The sequence below is a fragment of the Python bivittatus genome, unplaced genomic scaffold (genome assembly GCF_059951505.1).
Source record: "Python bivittatus isolate LINGU-HERP-01145 unplaced genomic scaffold, Pbiv_v1 ctg000840_np1212, whole genome shotgun sequence".
Taxonomy (NCBI): Eukaryota; Metazoa; Chordata; class Lepidosauria; order Squamata; family Pythonidae; genus Python; species Python bivittatus.
Window position 1 is genome coordinate 39,702,110 of NW_028277113.1, and position 6,102 is coordinate 39,708,211.

Genomic DNA, 6,102 nt, shown 5'->3' on the forward strand with positions numbered 1-6,102 from the left:
TCTGTCTTTTGAAAGGCATCTGGTTGGGAAGGGTGACAGAGAACTATGTCTACCTTTTACAACTAAAACCAACATGTTTATGTTAAAACATCAGGACAAATTCTGATTTGGTCATATCTGCTCCCAACATGTGTGTGTGTGTTCCTATATGTGCAGCTTCACATTATTCTTTTTCTTTTTGTGCAATCAATGCATCAGTGCAAAAGGAACTTCTGATCATTTATGATTTCCAGTAGTCAAATGATTGGTAGACTAAGTTGCAGCTTGTTCTGGATTCTAGGAAGGCAAGGGATACAGGAACCAGCACTCAGAAGGATCAAATGCTCATAAAAAGTGGCTTCTTCACTAAGATTGAGTGGAACCTAAATGAACAAACAAAAAAATAAATTTGTCATCCTGGCTTCCATTTGTAAGTCTGTTGCTAAGCACCAACCAAAGAAGATTAAAAGATCATAAACTGAATTAAATTGGCAGTTGATACCATTGGGTAATTATAAATTTCACTTGTTATTAGCAGTTCCCCTTCTTTTACATAAATGGAATACTTTTGCCCTGGGATAGGGTTACCAGATGTCCTTCTGTCCTCCATCCAGCAGCCACAGCCTTAAAATCAAGTATTGCCCAGCTCCTTAAGTGTCTTGTGGTTTTTTTTTTAAAAAAATCAAACTTTCAAGTATTGTGATCTTGTAAATTGTCTGCTTCTTTCTTTCCCTCATCTGTCAAAATTTGATAGCCTAGATTTACGTTATTGAATTTATTTCCTGATTCCAGCAATCAGCTTCAATGTAGCCCCTTCAAATCCATGATCGCTGAAATCTGTAGTTCACATGACTCGTCATACATTTCTATGGTGAAATTTAAAAAGTGTGTCATCGTTGATTCTGTATTATTGCTAGCATATGTTCTTGAAAATAAAGATTTGTTGGAAAAATATTGCAATTGAAAAACCAGTGTTTTTGACGCTGGAAAATATAATTTCATATATATGTAAGCCCAAGTACATTTTCATGCAGTTTTTCTCTGTAAATATTGTTACAGATGCCCAGAAAGTGAATAGTTAGTGTGTCCTCCTTTCCCCCATTTGTCTCCTTTCCAATTGTCCATGTCCTCCTCTGTCTGTTCAGATATCTGGTATCTCTACCCTAGGATAGCTTAGGTTCTCTGCTGTCAGCCAATTTTTCTATTTTCTGCCTGCAGAACAATTGCATAAAATAGTGGTTGTATTATTTATTTACGTATTTTGACAAAGGAAGTTGCTGCCGGCTGAGCTTCTGGAATAGCAGAATGATCCACTGGCTTGTTCAGCTGTGAAAGTGCACAGAATAAAATAGTATTTGCCTTCAGTTTCTATCAGACACTTCTGCACAGTCTTTGCACGTCTGACACTGTTTTGGTAGGTCTCTGTCCTTGCAAGGGGAGGGCTAAAAAATCAAGATGGCACCTATGACTACACAATTGAAGCCCTGCCTCTTTATTGGCCTTTTTTTTTCTTTTGACACTCCCATCCCACCCCACAGATACCCCTGGCCATTGCAAGGCAGAGCCAAAGTAGTCTCTCAAGCTACTGCACTGCTTCTCTGGCAACTTCTTCTAGAGTCCGAGACATCACTTCAAAACGATGAACTTTTCTCCTTGAGATTAATGAGCCCGTTTCCCCTGTTGCTTCTGCAGATTAAAACACAAATAAAAATGCCAGCTTTTCACCTCTAGCAATAGCTGTAATCCTTTTTTAATATACGCTGAGCTGGCTTGATTGCATAGGAATGCAAGAACTAAAATCTGTAAATTAAGATAGAACCCTGGAACCGAAAAATATACAAGAAATGACTTTCAATCTTGTAGAGAAAAGTAAAGTTGTACAGTAGAACAAGTAAGAATTTGAAATGATTTAAAGCCACCTTGTGAATGAAGCATTGTTTTACCAGGCACCCAAAAATGCAAAGGGAAGGACATATACAGAAGACGGTCTCAGCAAGAATCAGGATAGGGCCCCACAGCAGGTAAATTAGAAGGCAAGCTAGATGAAATATTAAGGGTTTGCAATACAGCATGTTGAAAGCATGACATTAGCCCCATCAAAACATGGCTACTACAGTGGGCATAGTAAATAATTAAAACTGAACAAGTTGCTCCCTGACACTCATTTTAGTCCCATAAATTACTTTCAACTTTTTTCTGAGCATGCTTCCAAACAAAACAAATGACAGCAGCCACTTCCCCCTTTTCTTAATTTCTAAAAATGTCTCATTCTGGGAAATAAAAGTAAATTTCAGCGTACTAGTGTCCCATTTGATTTTTTTAACTACAAGAATCTAAAGGAAAAAAATTAAGTTGGACAGGGAGTCTGGCAGGCATCAAAGGGAGGTTCTACCCACATGTTGAATACCCACTTTGTGGACCATCCTTCATGAATAGCTAGCTGTCAATAAGGTATTTGTGGAAAGGTAACTGAGTACATGGCAAACCATGAACCAGAGCTATGGCAATAGTAAACCACTCATCATGTGACCAATATTAATGTGAATCCCCAGTCTCCAGACTGTAAAGATCTGGACACTTAGAAGCATGCCCTGGAAAGCACAGATTCATTTGACCTCCTCCTATATGAAAAAGGAAAGAAGGCATTATCTCCTAGCCAGATCGTTTGGCAACAGGGTGACCAATTTTATTGGCAAAGTTCTCCAATGTGGCAAACAGTTATTCAGCATGTGTGACTTCTGCTGGAATCAGCTGTATCTTCATTCCTGGCTACTGGATCCATAAAGATGCCTTAATGAATAAATCTCAATGCACAAGTCTTCCTTGGATTCTGGAACACAAAAGCAGGGTCATGGTTAAAAATTGTGACCCTGTTGATCCTTTAAACACTATTTGCCCCTTGACAGAAGTAACATACGAAGGGGGCTTATGTGTACAAATGAACAATGCTTGTCAGTCTGCATTGATTGGGGCTCTTCTGTATACGGTATTCTAGATATACTTTGTGAGTGCACACATATTTGCAGTTCTCATGAATATCATTTGAGGTTAAAACATAATATATCTTTAGTATACAACTGCAACTATTGAGTGCTGTCTACTAGGAGAATTCTGGTACAGGCTAACCAAAGAGTTGTATCCATGCTTCTGTAAGTTATTTAAGGTATGTCAGTGTTACATTATTTATACAGAGTTTGAACCAACATTTAGATAAACTGAAGGATGGAAATACTAAAAAATCAAACAGACATTTCCACAAAGTTATTTGTACTTGCATTAACACACCAGGAAGGAATGCCCAGCAATAATCCATAGGCTAAGATGTTTATGATCTTAACCAGCACAACAAATAAGCAAAGTGCAGAGTTCCAATTCATCTTCCATTTCAGCAAAGCATGAAGATGAATTAATTTAATAATTAATAATTAATAATTAATAATAATTAATAAATTAATGAAGATGAAGTAATTTGGCACTGCATAATTGTATGAATGGAAACCCAAAATAGATCTTGCAGTTAATCATCTCAGAGCGTGATGTTATACTTATGTATACTTCCAGGGAAAAGGCCTTTCTGGATTCAGGGGTCTACCTGACAAGAAACATGGTAATAGCTATAGATCTAATGAGATGATCTAATGAGGTTTAAAGAGAGAGGGAGTTCAATCATGGTGATGGTGGAAAGTGCCCAACAGTCAATTTCTTTCCCATATTTCAATATGATCTCCTGGAAGCTGTTGGATTTTCAGTAAACAGTTCAGTGCTAAAGAGGTCTTTCCAAAACAATCATATGCCTTCCTTCCCGGTGGAGATAGGATTGCAGACTTTTTAGTTTCGTAGCATTTTATTGTATCCCACCAAACTCATTAAATACTAGAATGCAGTCTCTGTTGCTAAGGTGAAACACTTAAACTATTTAGATTTAAAGTATGACCCGCTTCTGAAACAAACACATGGATCTTAAGATGAGAGTTAACATAAATTCAACTACAATGCAAATTGATTTACATTTCCAGGTCATTTGTCTACTTAGACTGAACTAGTGATTTCAATATTTTTTAATTTAAAAAATTTAAAGTAAGTGAATAAGATATTAACTCTAATAAACTTATTAGGACCAGAGAAAAACAGATCCATTCAAACACACAGTTACAAGAAAACAGTTGCTCTAATGAAGTAAATCCCACTGGACACATGGGAATGACTTCAAAGTAAACTTGTTGAAGATTATGCTGTTATCATGAATTTAAATATAAACTATTAACATCTATTAACATCAGCATTACAAATATCTGCTAAGAAGTTCCTCACAATGAGTTCAGTGGGGGTTAATTCTACATAAGTGGATTCAGATTTGCAATCTTCTTTACTTTGTGCCTTGAAATAAAGTAACAAGAACATCTTTACCTATAATTAAAATGAGTGAGCATCTCAGTTCTAAAGAAAGTTTCTTACGGTGTAATCTCATGCATCTCTATTCAGAAGAAAGCCTCTTGAAGTTCACACAGAATTGTATTTGTGCCTCTAGATGCAAAATATTGATTTAAGCAATGAATTACATGAAGGTAATGGTCAATGGGAGAACAAAGTAACCTGTCTGAGGGTGTGTGAAAGAAATGCACAGCAATGGGGAAACAGCATTGATGTAAACATGAGTTTTAAGAGAAAATCATTCTTTTCAGGAGCAATACTGACTTTCAGAGAGGCCCTTTTATTAGAAACTTGTATTTTAACTAGCAGCGTGTGATTTGTAAATGCTTTGGAATCCAGATAATCCATTAGGTGTTTGAATGTTTGCAGATTAATCTGTTTCCATGAGTACCCCTGCCTTTCCCCAGTGAGAATGCCTGGCTTTCTACATTCATGCTTTGCCCTCCTTTGGCTTCCCAACACGCCAGTCTTGAAAGTGCTCTCCCAGCAGCAGACAACCAGGCCAGGGCCCTTCTTCGTACCTTCAGAGCAGGGGCCTCTCAGCGGGGACCGTTTCCACTAAAAATTGGCAGCAGTCATTCCCACCATTCTAAGGCAGACAACACAAGGTAACTCAAATATAAGCCCTTAGAAACAGCCTGTAAAGTCCCCATGGAAAGTTACAGCTATGTAACTAATCTTTTACTTGCTTCTTTCCTGCTGGGAGAGAGAATGCAGGGTATTCAGAAAGTGGAGGAAGTGCAATATGTATGTGTAAATGATGGTGATGATGGTGATGGTGATGGTGATGACTGAAAGATAAATGTAAGTGTTGAATTCATAAGGGAACAACTAGCCTAGGCACCATCTTGCACCTAATCCATAGCAATCTTTCTCAACCAGATATTTCAGTGTTGGAAGTGCAATTCCCAACAGTCAGCAAGCTGGGAATACTGGGAGCTGTAATCCCAGTGCATCTGGATGATGTCAAACTGGACAAGATTGATCTACATCTGGGAGATGATTATCATTTACTAGTATCAGTACATCAATCTATTTTTAAAAGCTAATGGGATAAGGGGAGAGGTTTCAATTTAGAATAGATGTCAACTGATCATTGGGGAATGGAATGAAAAATTCTCCTGGGCTTTCACAGTCAGTGGTGCGGCACACGTCAAGACCAGTTGCTTTGTGGACTGTCATCTCCTGCAGTGCAAGCTACTCCTCTGCACTGAATATGGACAGTGTAACACAAAACAGCCCAGGAGTACTTTAACTCCAAAGTCTGAAGTGGGCACACCCAAACAAATCACAGAACTCTTTAGTCTGAATGAATGTCACAGGCATGCCCACAGACTCACACTGCGTGGTGGGCTTGCTGGGGTCAGTAAAATCTAAGCAGACATCAGTTGCTTAACACAATTTTTTTTATGCTTATGCTAACAGACTAATCCCAATAGGCAAGGTCCATGTTTGTGTGGGTTACTGATTCTCTTACTCCCAGCACCTGTGTAGTCCTTCCTTCCACCTACCTACTGTAATCCTACAGATTTCAGCAAGAGGCCAATGGATAGGAATTCTGCACAGCGGGATGCTTGCTAAGTAAATAATCAGAATCAGCAGGTTTCAAGTCATACGGGCACCTGATAAGTAGCCTGTTTTGCAGGAGGATGGAGTATAAAAACCCAAATCCCACTAACTTGGAGCTGCTGG